Below are 14912 nucleotides of genomic sequence, written 5' to 3'. Positions count from 1 at the left end.
TTGAAATAACAAGCTTTCAGAGCCTTGCTAACACCCAAAGAAGGACCAAGGCTCTGAAAGTTTGTGTTTTCAGATAAACCTTTTGGACTATTACCTGGTGAGGTGCGATTTCTGACCAAGTTCTGCAAAGAAAGGCTGTGGACTGAAGAGGTACATAATTCAGTGAACCCAGTTGTCTCTGGGCAGAGAGGTTATGATGGAAAAGACAGTAGGCCACAGCTGAAGTGCTGTATGTATTTCTGATCCCCACAGTAGGATGGATGTAATTGCACTTGACAGGAGGTTCACCAGGTTATTGCCCAGGCTGGTGCATTTCAGCAGTTAGCAGAGACTTAGATAGGCTGGGGTTGTAATCCTTAGGGCAGATAAAACTGAGAGGGGATCTGACTGAGATGTGCAAAGTATGAGTGGCATAAATGGGAAGAAACTTTCCTTCTTGGGAGAAGTTTAAAGGATATTTAAGGAAGATTTTCACCCAAAGGGCTGAGGGAAACTGTTACTCATTAATACAGGTGGGAATTATTATGACATATCAGAGGGACCACTTGAAGTGTCATAGCATCTAAGGCTATGGGTTAACTGCTGTAAAATGGGCTGGAGTAGATAGGTGCTTGACCAGCACAAATTGGCCAAAGGACCTCTTTCCATGTTGTAAAACTATGACTCTTGGCCAATTGAACTTTCTGTCTTTTCATACAGTCAACTTTGTGAGGCCATGGTCCCCGTCTCCAGTTGACAGAGCCAAAGTCGTATCTCATTAGCAATGAAGGTATGGATGCTCAAAGGGTTATGACCACTGATCAATAAAACATACAGGAGGACTTTTAAGTGTACATCCATCATCCATCGGTGAACATGGCCGAGCCAGTTCAGATATCACTGACTTAGCAATGGTGTCTATGTCTTTGAATTAGCATACCCAAGAACAGCTGGATTGGCAACCATGCCCTGCCAACAGATGGCAAGTATACATCCAAGACGGAAAAGGTGGGAACTGTTCAGCGTTTTCTCCTTTCTATCATATGTTGTCTAGGTCTCAGCACTGTCGAGCAATGTGCTGAGGATACAGGCCTGCTGGGATCACATTGTGGGCTTCTCAATCAGGTTGCAGTTGCTTCACACTCCCTCATTCAGGTCCCTTAACAGCTGTAGCTGTTGTGATGCATGAGCAGTTTTCAGCATGAAGTGACTTCTTGAGTGTTGTTGGAGCTGCATCAACCCAGGCAAATGGAAAATATTCCATCACACTCCTGAACTTTATGTTAGTAAGTAGTGAAAAAACCTTGGGGATACAGAAAGTGATTTAACAACTGCAGACTTGCTAACCTCTGATCTGGCCTTTTAGCCATAGTGTTTATATGACCATTCCACTTCAAATCTCGATCATTCTTCAGGATGTTGACAATGGGACATTCAGCAATTGTTTAGCTATGGAATGTTAAGGAGACATTCTGTGTAGATGGAGATAATCATGGACTGGCACCCATGTGTGCAAATGTCTCTTGCAGTTTATCAACCCAAGCCGTCCAGTTCCTGTTGCTTATGAACATAGACTGCTTCAGTACCTAAGGAGTCACAAATGTGCTGAACATTGTGCAATAATCAGCAAACATTTACACTCCCAATTTTATGCTGGAAACAATGTCATTGAAGAAGCAGCATAAGATAGTTCTGTATAGGACACTACACTGAGACATTCCCCATCGCAGAAGGCAGATGAATGGGGTTGTGAAATATTTCAGCCATGATTGAATGGAGCCAAATCAGTGGGCCAAATGGTCTAATTCTGCTCCTACATCTTATGGTCCTTTGGTCTCTTGCAGTGATATCCTGGAGCTGAGATGACTGACCTTTAACAATCACAACTCCAACCAATGGAGATTTTCCCTCTTCATTTCCATTAACATCATTTTTGCTTTGGCACCTTGAAGCCATTTTCAGTCAAAATTTGCCCCAGTGTGAAATGCGCTCACTCTCATATTACAGCTCTTCTCTTCCAGTTTGGATTGATGCTGTAACTGTATATGCCCTGGTGGAACCTAAACTGAGTGACAGTGAGCAAGATATTGCTGAACAAGAACAAAAACAGTGTTTGCACAGTCTTCAATTCCTTCTATCACTTTCCTGAAGTTTGAGAGCAGTCTGATGGAATATCATTTGGCTGGGTTGGATTTATTTTGCTTTTTGTAGACAAATGTGAGCAATTTTACGTATTGCTGGGTAGACATTATTGTTGTGGCTGTACTGAAATAATTGTTCTGCAGACACAGTACTTCTCTTGAAGCTGGCAGCCTGAGAAGATCACATCATTTGCAGATTTTCCCGTTCTGGAAGGGTCTAGGCCCGAAATGTCAGCTTTTGTGCTCCTGAGATGCTGCTTGGCCTGCTGTGTTCATCCAGCTCCACACTTTATTATCTTGGATTCTCCAGCATCTGCAGTTCCCATTATCACTGATAGGATTTAGAGTAGATGTGTTCAGCCAAGATATTTTGGCAGCCAAAGTCAACAAAGAAAATGATATCCTGGAGCTGAGGTGATTGGCCTCCCACAACCGCTACCATCTTTATTTGAACTTCATCGAATGGATAGTCCAGTTCTGAAGAGGAGTAGTGCTGAACTCAAACCATTGACACTGCTTCTGTCTCCTTAGGTGTTAGCAAACCTCTGCAGTTTCTTGAGTTTCTCTGAGTTTGCTTCAGATTTCCAACAACTACAGTATTTTGCCTTTATATTATTTTTCCCATAATTCCACTTGTTGTTGCAATTGTTCGGGGTCTCAATCTCTGTATTACATATATCCTGGGCACTGCCCCCTCCCTCCAGCAGACACAAAGAAGTTTATGCAACTACCATGGGTGTGCCAATTTCCCATACTTGGTGATTTCAGGCATATAGCATCAGTTTTTCCCATGGGAAGCGAGTCAATAATTTTGCTAAGCTCTTCCCGTGTGCCATGACAAGCAGTCCTTATTTGGTTCAGGAGAGTAGGAACTGCAGATGCAGGAGAATCTGAGATAACAAGGTGTAGAGCTGGATGAACACAGTTGGCCAAGTAACGTCAGAGGAGCAGGAAGAATATGAAATATGAATAAGAATTTCCTTGTTCGTATTCCCCTAGAAATTTCTGAAGAAGGATCTAGGCCCGAAACATCAGTTTTCCTGCTCCTCTCATGCTGCTTGGCCTGCTGTGTTCATCCAGCTCTACACTTTGTTAGGCCTTATTTAGTGTTTAGAACTTCGTTAGTCACAATGTTCTCCATGGAGTACGATTGAAGATAGTGCCCTATCCATGTTTTTAACTGCTAATTAAAGTTGTTGATTACCTTTCTTGCCTTTGCTTTCAGTGGGGCCATTTTCAACCTTAGTGGGCTTGTTGTCTTTTTGATCTCATTGTATATGACTCTGTTTTGAAGGGCATTGCATTATTATGACTAAATTGTAATCAGTAGTCAGTGGCAGACTACTTGGTAGTCTGTTGGACTTTACTTCATGTGGTTCCTGGTTGTTTCAAAATGTTCTCGTTCATATTCCCCTAGAAATTAATGAGAACAACCAGCTGACTTCAATGACAGGTTCTATCACAATAACATTGATATCCAACCATATGTTTGCCATGTGTTAAGAGTGTGGTTTTGTAAATTACGTCTTGAAGTACGTTCCAGCTCTGCACTCTGTGTAGGAATGCAGGGAAGTGCTCATTCAATCAAGTCAAGGAACCAGTCAGTGATTTATGAAGGTTTGCAAAACCTCCTTGTTTTGTATTCTATCAACCGGAGCCCAAAATGTGTGGCAGGGTAGGGGTTAGGTAGATGGGTAACAATTGCACAGATGGAACTTGGAAGAAAATTTAGCTGCTCATAACGTTTGAGTCCAGCATAGTTGTCTACCTATAACTTTATTTGCTGGTTTTGAATCTTTGTATCTTTGTACTATGTCAGTGGGCTTGGTGTTTAATGTCACAACCTAAACTGTAGTATTAAATGACTTTTGCAAAAATGGAATTTGGAGTATTTCAGAGGTTTATGAAAGAAATAGTGAGAAACTTTTATTATGCATTCGGAACAGGCAAATTTTACAGTTAATGATGTTTCACTGGAGTTAAGTCTAGCTGCTCGCAGGAGGAGGAAGGACATCATTTTTCACAGCAAAGGGAGTATGATACTTATTCTTCTCACTAAGAAAGTAAGGTTGGAGGTAGTGCAGGAGGCAAACAGCTGGAGATTACCGTCCCTGGCTACAGTGCAGGAAGTGGTTTAATGACCAACACAGGAAAAGTGAGTATAGTTATTGCTTCAATTATATCCTGTGATGTTCACCAAACACAACCCACTTCCCACTCCATCTTGTTAAGTATAGTTCATCACACTTAAATTTCATCCTTCATTTTGTGAGCCCATCTTCGTATTCTCATTGATCCACCCAGTGCTGTCAGTCACGCCAGGCCTTATGAACTTACATGTGGCTGCCTAATGTTCACCCTCACCAAATGTAGTGAATTAGTAACTTTGTGTCTCTTATATGTCTTTTCATTCTTCACACTTAGGTGAAGAGCGTTAAACAGTAAAGGAGAGGGCTGAAGATTGGTTGCCACAAACTGTGCAGCTGAAAGAGGCAGAGAAAAGCGCACCTCTGGAGCTAAGTGGTACCTTTATATTTCTCCTAATTGAAGGCAGAGAGACTGGGAATATGCAGATGCCTGGCTACAGTATTTAGAATATTTCTGAAAAACAATTATTTCATAATAAACTAAAATTTCAGAATCACAGTCATCTTATGATACAAAGGAGGTCATTTGGCCTATCGTATTTTCACCAGCTCTTTTAATGAGCATCATTACCTGGTGCCAATCTCCTGCCTGTTCCCCATATCCTCGCACATCATTTTTTTAAATCAAAACCAATGTCCAATGTCCTCTTGAATGCCTCAACTGGACCTGTCTCCATTGGATTTCCAGGTAGTGCATTCCATATCCTGTGTATTCACTCTTGGTTCTTTTGCAAATACCTTTAAATATACACCTTCTCATCCTTGTTCCTTTTATGAGTGGAAACAGTTTCTCGCTGTCTACTATATCCAGCCTGCTCATAATTTTGAAACCTCTATTCAATCTCCATCTGAAGCTCAGAAGAACAGAGAGATCAAGTGTACTTGTCCATAGATTCCTGAATGTGTGTCAATAGGGTAGCTAAGAAGGCATACAGGATGCTTGGCTTTACTGTTGAGGCATTGATTATAAGAGCCAGGAAAGTTATGCTGGAGATGTACAGAACTTTGGTTAGGTCAAAGGCTAGAGTACTGTGTGCAGTACTGATCACCACACTATAGGAAGGATCTGATTCCACTGGAGGAAGTGCAGGGAGATTCACCAGGATGTTGCCTGGGATAAAGCATTTCAACTATGAAGAGAGTGTGGACATGCTTGAGTTGTTTTCTCTGGACTAGAGAAGGTTGAGGGGGTCCTGATAAACGTGGATAAGATTATAAGGATCACTGACAGGGTGGATTGAAAGCAGCTGTCTCCCTTAATTGAAGGGACAAGAACAAGAGAGCATACTTTTAAATGAAAAACAGGAGGTTTAGGAGGGATTTGTGAGGAAACTTATTTCATCCAGAAGGTGGTGAGAGTCTGAAAGCACTGCCTGGGAGGGTGATTAAAGCAGAAAACCTCACAATCTTCTAAAATTATTTGGATGAGCACTGGAACTGTTATAACATTCAAGGCTATGGGTCTAGTGTGGGCAAATGGGAGAAGTATACATAGAAATTTGTTTTGGTTGTTCAGATGTGATGGACTGAAAGGCCTCTTCTGTACTGGATGATTCTATGAGACTGTGAACCTATGATTTTGCTTTGTCCTTTTCTCTCCAACGAGATCAATTCTAACTTTTTTCAATCTATCTTCATAGCCGATGTTTTATGTCCCTGGTACAAATATTGTTAACCACTTCTGCACTCTCTCTGATTACTTTACATCCTTCTTGTAATTTGGCAACCAGAACTGCACGCAATAATCCAGTTGTGGTCTATACAAGTTCAACATCACTTCCTTGCTCATGTACTCTATGCTCTGATGAACAAAGCCAAAGACATTGTGTGCTTTATTTACTGCCTCTACCTGTCCTGTTCCTTTCACATTTGTGATTTATGCATATATAAACCCAAGACCCTGAGCCCCTACACCCCATTTAAAATTGTACTCCTTATTTTGTGTTGTCTTTCAATGTTCTTCCTACCAAAATGTATCATCTCACATGTCTCTGAATTGGAACTGAACTTCCACCTTTCTGTCCACTCCATCAACCTGTCTACATACCTCTGGAGTTCTACACTGTCCTGTTCACAGTTTATAATTTTTCCAAGTTTTGCGTCACGTTCAAACTTTGAAATTATCCCCTACACACAATGTTTTAGATGATTAATGTATATCAGAAAAAGGAAAGGGAGTTTCACTCCAAATTTTCCTGCTGCCTGAAAAATATCTGTTGATCGTTCCTTTCTGTTTCATATCACTCCGTATTGCTACTGACCTTTTTATTCCATGACGCATAACTTTCCTCACAAGCCTCTTGTGTGATACTTTATCAAACACCTTTTGGAAACCATAACACCACACCAAGAGCATTACCTTTACAGAGCCTTTTCTTAATTTCAAAGGTATACTTTATTCATAAAAATATCTTAACAAACATAGTCACTAAAGAAGTTCAGTTCTGTACAGTAGCATATGAAAAAACAAACAAACGTTGGAATTTGACTCCTATCCAACAAACAAACCAAAGCCAATTTTTACTTGTACAAGACTATGTTTACATAAATTTGAAGCACCGGGGTTTGAGGGACTAGGGGTTTCTGATAACTGAACAGACCTCATTTAACTGTCATTCTGAACACTCCAGCAACTTAGTTAAACACAATTTCCCCTTTTGAAATTCATGCTGATCTATTACTAGTCAACTCATCTTTTACCTTGTATCTACTAATTCTATCCAGAATAATTGTTTAGAAGCTTCTTCACCACTGAAGTCAAACCGATTGGCCTATAATTGCTGGGGTTACCTTTACAATCTATCTTGAACAAGACCATAAATATTTGCAATTTTCCAGTCTCCCTTGAGTCTAGGGAAGATTTTGTTTTAATATTCATTCGTAGGATGAGGGTGTCGCTGGCTAGGCAGCATTTATTGCCCATCCGTAATTGCCCAGAGGGCAGTTCAGAGTCAATTACATTGCTGTGGATCTGGAGTCACATGTAGGCCAGACCAAGTAAGGATGGCACTTTCCATCCCTACAGGATATTAGTGAACCAGCTGGGCTTTCCCGACACTTGACAATGGATTAATGGTCATCATCGGATTCTTAATTCCAGACTTTTTTTATTGAATGCAAATTCCACCATCTGCCGTGGCGAGATTCAAACCCAGAACCCCAGGACATTGTCTAGAAATCTGGATTAACAGTTCAGTGCTAATATCAGTAGGTCATCGCCTCTCCTGAAAGATTATGGCCAGTGTCTCTGCAATTTTCACTCACAGTTCTCTTAAAATACTTTGACGTACCTTTTTTGGTCTTGGTACTTTGACAAATGTAATAGTCCAACAAACAAGATTTTCCACTGAGAAAATTTGATAATTTGATTTTATTTATTAAAACCAGGATATCAAAAGTTAGTTTTGGTAAAAATGACGATAAAAGTTTGTCAGGTTAACAAATATGTTTAAGGGGAGAAAAATTACCATTCTTACTCAAGCTAACATATATGTCCCAGTCCAGACAGTCGATTCTTAACTGCCCTTAGAAGAGATCTAGAAAGCCATTCTGTTATTTGAGACAGCTACTGAGCACCTTCACCAAATGAAGTGCAACTGTGTGAGGCAGTGTCACCTTCACAGAACAAGTAAGGCTTGCCAGTGAATGCTGGTCTTGCTGGTGATGCCCAAGTTACAACAGAGAATTAAGCAGAATATCAATATAATACTACAGTGGTTCCAGAATTATACCCTCTTTCCTTATCATTCACATCATATTTATCTTACTTACATAAGGATTTAGAGATTATCAAAATATGTCAATTATTTTACTTCAGCATGCACACTTACTGTGTACTGGCAGAATTATAGCCTTTACTCATTCGAACTACTCTGGAATTTTACCATAATATGGTTGAATATACTGTGAATTGACTTATCGTGCAAAGATCTCATAGCTCCCAAAAGAAGGAAACCTTTACTTATATCTCAACTTTGCAAGTAAAATAGACGATAATAGAAGTTTTCTTATTTACGTGGTCCAGCTACAATGCAGTTTTATTCATTTGGAGGCTAATATCCATGCTATAATAAACTTTTTCCATAGTTATTATAATAATACTGTTGTGTTTTCAATTAACTTGCAGATAGTCACGTCTGAAGTATCAGCTACAATATCTAGAAACCATAGAAAGAGAATCAAAGTAACAGTGTACAAAGAGTTTTCTTTTCACCTAAACTCAAACCTACATCAAAAAACAAGTATAAATTCTTACACTAACCTTGCATTGTAAAACAACATTAACATACAATTCATACTGAAGCCAAATTTAATTACACAGTGTCTGTATATTTCTGCAAGGATAAATAATTAAACTGTGGGTGGCAACACACTGTTTATAGATAAGTCATAACACGTCCACCTTTGGCTTGCCCTTCTCATGCTTGAGAAAAGTTATTGTAAACTATCAAAAATGTTTAAAATTGGATTAATTATTTCCTTCTTGGAGAGAGACCAGATGTTGATTTGCAGTTCAGTAAAGCGTGATGCCTTCATAGAATCATGGAATCTCAACAGTGTAGAAACAGGCCATTTGGCCCATCAGGTCCACACCAACACTCTGAAGAGCATCTCACCCAGACACATCCACACCCTATCCTATCCCACCCAGACACATCCCTACCCTGTCCTATCCTTGTAACCATGCATCTCCCATGGCTAGACACTATGGGCAATTTCACATGGCCAATCCACTTAACCTCCACATCTTGATACTGTGACTTTTCTTCAATTTTGGATGTGAAATGTTAACTTTGATTTCTGTCCACAGATGCTGCTAGACCTGCTGAGATTTTCCAGAAATTTCTGGTTTTGTTTCAGATTTCCAGCAACCGCAGTTCTTTTGGCTTTTGGACCAGTGCACAGGTGTATTGTTGCCAATGCCAGGTCATATGTTGATTCCAGTCTGGAAAACACACAGGGATATTAGAGATGTCTGCACTTCTATGTATGGTTGGATTCCCTACTGACTGAAAATAGACATATTAAAAAGAGCACTCATCCAGTTCTATGAACCTACCCTACCCTTCGATTAGATCACATTTGATTTATATCATAACTCTACTTTCCATTTATATCACAATTGTACTCTGATCAAAATATTAATCTCAGTCTTAAAAGTGTCAATTGTTTTATAACCCATGGCTTTTTGAGGGAACAAAGTTTCAAATATCCATTACACTGTAACTTTATCCACTTTCAATTTTGTACCATTGCTAATTTGATGTTAGTACTATACTTGAAAGTGATTCCACAGACATTTAGCATCTCATTTGACACAAGGCGTCCAAGTCTGGAGGTCTAATGATGGGAGTATGTCTGTGTCTAGTGATATGCTTTGTCAACCCAACAGTATGGGAGGTGAAAGTTTTTGTTAAAAGAATGGAGATTAGGAATAACTTTAAAGGTATGCAAAATTACAAATAGCTGGAACTGGATAGAAAAGACTAATGTTTCCAATGGCTGAAGAATTTAGAAATTATGAACACAAATATCATTTCAAGATTGAAATATTAGACAGCAAGTGGATAGGCTTTTCCATATATCATGCCTCATTTTTAGCAGTCTTGAATAGCAATAATTTATCATTAAGCAGTTAATAGTTTACTGCCTACAATTGACCCTCTTATACAGTAACTGTCCATTGAGGGTTTCACAAAGGTTGCATCTTGAAGTGTAACAATTTGCCATTTTCTTTCTCCCCAGTCTCAAGCTGGAAATGAACAGTAGTTACAAAGTTCATAAATTCATTTAAAAATAGGTAATAAAGGTATCTGAAGGAAGGATGGTAAGAATATTAAAACAGAACTATGGAAGGCATGAAAGTTAAATGCAAACACAGAGTAGTTGAGCTGAAATGACCCATTTCCATGTTTGGACTTTTTTGTAATTTTATGTAATGGCAAAAAATTATTGGTAAAGGGGAGTAATTAGGGAAGTCTGTTTTTGAAAATTTAAAATTAGAAGTGTCTTTTAAAGGAGCTAAGATGGAGATAGCCTAGAACTAGACTTTCTATGTGTCTCACCCATCTTATAGGTAACCAAATTGATATTGAAAAAAAGGGAAAAAAAAAGTTTATTCTATTTTTCTTCACTAAGGATTTCTTACCATATACTGAATGAATAAGAGAGATGATTGTGAATAAATTATTAAGATCACACAAACTAAATCAACATGAAACAGTGTTCTGTCAGATTGATACTTAAAGCATTTGTTCCTTTGTACATGATTGATAGCAAAAAGTAGTCCTTGTTGATGTAACTATGGTTGTGTTATAGCACACCCAACAGGCAGTGCCAATCAAACACAATATTATTTCATTGCTGACATAACTACTCATGCAGTGCTAAATAGGGATTGATAAATTTGTTGCTTAGGTGCAGTGCATGCTTTTTGGGGATCAAAATGGCATCAGTGCCAGAGAGGCAGATTGTGATGGCATGTTGGTTCGATTCCAGTGGTGCCACATTGGAGCTCAATGCTCCAGCTAATAATATCTCTTAACATCACACAGCTGATCATGCATTCATTATGATGACTGTCCAGTTGTACTTTTTAAACTGGAACTTATAGGTTAAATTGCTAGTTGACTTCTTATTTTGATTGTACAATTTGGTGATTTCTGTAATTTTGACTATAAGGAATGGTGTAACAGATGATGACTGAGTTTTTGCTGATGTTGAGGCATCTGCACCAACTAGTTACTGCATGTGCGCCTGTACTTGCACCATAAATGAGAGAATAAACAGAGGCAATGAAGGGTATGACTAATTGCTGGAAGACAAAGGATGAAGGTGAGAAGGGCTCTCAGGTAAAGTCTACACCCACCTGGTGATTAGTGAGCAAAATTCCAACCTGAGCCTTGTCAAGGGACAATATGTGTGCAGTCTATTCTTAAGTAAGGACAACTTCATTGAATCCTACTGATTCATTCATGGGATGTGGGTTTAACTGGCTGGTTGGCTAACTTGGCTAATCCTTAGTTGCCCTTGAGAAGGTGTTGGTGGGCTGCCTTATTGAAGCACTGTAGTTCACGGGCAGGTAGGTAGATCCACAGGGAAAGTAAGTTGATGTGCATAGCGATGTCATTAGCACTGGAGATCACCGACACAATATTCAGTGAGCATGTAGCTTCTTCAGAATTGCAGAACTCCTTATGGTCCAGTTGAGTGAAAACACCACACTTTACTTGCTTCATAAATCAACACTGCCCTAACCCAGAATAAAAAAGTGATTCCAGTCTCTTAACATCTAACTCGTGCGTTTCCACAGGCAGAGAATTGTACAGCTCAATGTTCATTGTACTGACGTTCTGCAGCTCTGCTGTGCCAGTTATATTTAAGCTACAATGCAAATCAAAGATTGGCTATTGGATGACAAGGTCTAGCTATAGACCACAATGCTCGTAAATCTGGTGCACATAGTGAAAGCCATATAGCTACATAAAAAGTGATAAGGTCAGAAATCACATGGCACCAGGTTATAGCCCAACACGTTTGAAAATACCAGTGTTTGGAGCTCAGCTCCTTCCTCAGGCATAGTGTAAGAGAATGGGTATAAAACAGAATTTATAGGCACAAAGGTAACAGCTCTAAAACTGGCTGCCTCTTGTTGAATCTTTAATCATTTAGAAAGGAGACTACCATTAAAATGCAAAATCCAGATTCCTGTCAAGTCATTTCCTGAGATAATTAAGAGGTGACATCTCAGGTCAGACAATGTATGTTAGGTGTGAGGTCTTACTTAGAATCTGTCTATGTTTAAAACTGGGGTCAGGTTTTATTTTTTGGGCAAAACAGAACGTATCCGCAACTACACAAACATCTTGGATGAATTAACTTGTGTGTGTGTGTGCGAGTATACAGTGTGGTGAGGTCACCTGTAGTGCGACATGAACGCAAGATCACAATTGAGACCGTCTTCATTGGCTTGGAACTTGGCAATCAGCCTCTGTTCAGTGATTTTGCGTTATTGTATATCTCAAAGTCCACCGTGGAGGATCTTTATCTGAAGATTGATTGGAGGCTGAATATCCTTGACCCCTGAGGTGCTCCCCAACTGCAAGGGAACATCCCTGTCTGGTGACTGTTGTGCAATGTCCATTCATCCGTTGTCATTAGCATCTGCATGGTCTTGCCAGTATACTGTGCCTTGGGGCATCCTTGCCTGCATTGTGTGAGATAGACAACATTGCCCAAGTCACATGAGTATCTGCGGTGAATATGGTGGGTGCCATTCTCACATGTGACGGTAGTATCCATGTTGACGATCTGACATGTCTTACAGAGGTTTCCATGGCTGGGTTGTGTGGTGTTGTGGTCAATGTTGACCTGAAAGCCGGGTAGTTTGCTGTGAACAATGGTATGTTTAAGGTTTGGCGTATGTTTGAAGGTGAGAAGTGGAGGCATAGGGAAGAGTGTGGAGAGGTACTCTTTGTTGTCTATAATGTGTTAAAGGCTGCAAAGAACATAACGTAGTTTCTCCGATCCGGGGAAGTTACTAGTTGTTCAATTGTCGGTATGCTTCTTTGCAGTCGTCTGTTCTACTCTGTATGATGATGGCTCCTCTTTTGTCTGCTGATTCAATGACAATGTTGTGGTTGGTCTCGAAAGCTTGGAAGACCATGCATTGTGCTTGGGTAATGTTTTGCTCCACCTTGTGAGTGCGTCTGATGAATCTGGTACTCACGTATTTCCTGATTGCTTGAGCATGCATGCTAAGCCTAAGTGGCTGTCTGGAGGGGACCAATTAGATTCCTTCTTTGGCCACTCCACTGCAGATTTCTCTGTCAACTGTTCGGGTTCAATGGTTGTTTCATTGGGCTCGTTGCTGACATCTTGGGGTTTGGGGAAGAATTTTCTGAGTCTTATTCTCCTGATGAATTCCTTTGTGTCTGCTGTGAGACCAATGGGATCAATTCTGTTGGTGGGGCTGAAACTGAGCCCTCAGCTGAGAACATTAATGTCATCTGGTTGAAGGGTGTGGTCAGATAAGTTGATGTTCTGTTTTGCCCAAAAAATGTGACCCCTGTTTAAAACATAGACAGATTCTAAGCAAGACCTCACTCCTAAAATGACCTGAGATATCATCTCTTGTATACTTTGATAAAGCCTTTAATTGTCTCAGGACAATGACTTGAGAAGAATCTGGATTTTGGATTTTAATGAGTAGTCTCCTTCCTCAATGATTAAAGATTCATCAAGAGGTGGTCAGTTCCAGGATTGATATCCTTATGCTTATAAATTCTGTCTCTTATGCCCTCTCTTTCACACTGCACCTGAGGAAGGAGCTGAGCTCCAAAAGCCTGCGTTTTCATATAAACCTGTTGGGTTGAAACCTGCTGTCATGTGATTTTTGACCTCGTCCACCCCAGTCCAACATTGGCATCTCCACATCATAAAATGTAATAAGTAGGGAACAGCTGAAGAGCAGGGACAAGAGGTAGAGAAGGAGGAAACAATCTAGACAACCCAATTCTGGCTAAGCTGTCTATGAAAATCTTTGAGTGTGATACCAGTAACTGCAATCTCAATCCTGGAACTGTGCCATACCTAACCTTTGCACTGACACTGAGCATGATAGTGTTCTTTTGAGTGCAGTGGAAAAATAAAGTCACCACAGACTAAATAGTCCAAATCAGACATATATATATTGAATCTCTCCATTTTGCACTTCTATGTCATTCTCTTCTGTCCATGTGCTCTTATGCATTGCAACCGCAGTATTTTCAACATGACTGGTGAAAAACTGACTTCTGGTGAAGGAAAGTACAGCCAATCTAGGGCAGCACGAGAAGCCTAGCTGTGGATTGCTCTACCTCCGCATGGTCAACAGCTGAGTGATAGGCAGTAGTCAGTGTACAGGTAGGGATAAAAGGAGGAGTGCTGTTTTTCTAAAGAGGACACCAGGTTTGTGCTTCTCAGAGCATTGCTACTCCCCGAGGTCAGCACATCAACATATTCTTTTCATCTATTGAAGGACAGATTGCTAGACTGCTGTGACATGCTGCAAGCTTCTTAGCGGTTGTCGTGGCACCATGGTAGTTTTTTTTAGCCTTACATAATCTCAATCTGTAGTGTTCAGACTTCTGGTAGAAGCTGCTTGTGCTGTACTAAAAGCTGAAACATTAGTGGCTGCGGTATGGGGTTGTTAGAGTTAGTTACCATTCCATACTAGAAGGGATTAACTCCAAACTCTGTGCACTGCCCTGTGCCAAGTTGGAGCTGGTGACCTCCATGAGTTGATTTGATGATTTGCTTCCAAAGGATTTTTGTTCTTTTGAGAATTATTTTAGCTCTCATCAAAGATCAAACATCAGAACTAAAGTATGACCTTGCCCTTTGTTAAGCTGTACCGATGACCCCTCCCCAACATAGTCCTGGCTGAAAACTACACTTTCTTATTACAGGTATCAAGGGAATGGGGAGAGAGTGGGAGTGGTGCTGAGAAAGAGGATGAATAGGTCGAATGGTAGGGTAGATTCAATGGTTTGAAAGGCTCTTTCCTGCTCATATTTTCTGTGTTTCTGTTCTGGTCCTGTGTCCATTCTATCTTTTCTATATTTCAAATTACAGCCAGTGGTTGTATCTGAGCTGGTGACTGTGA

This window comes from Stegostoma tigrinum, chromosome 12 (assembly GCF_030684315.1).
Source record: "Stegostoma tigrinum isolate sSteTig4 chromosome 12, sSteTig4.hap1, whole genome shotgun sequence".
Taxonomy (NCBI): domain Eukaryota; kingdom Metazoa; phylum Chordata; class Chondrichthyes; order Orectolobiformes; family Stegostomatidae; genus Stegostoma; species Stegostoma tigrinum.
This window is presented reverse-complemented; position numbering follows the sequence as displayed.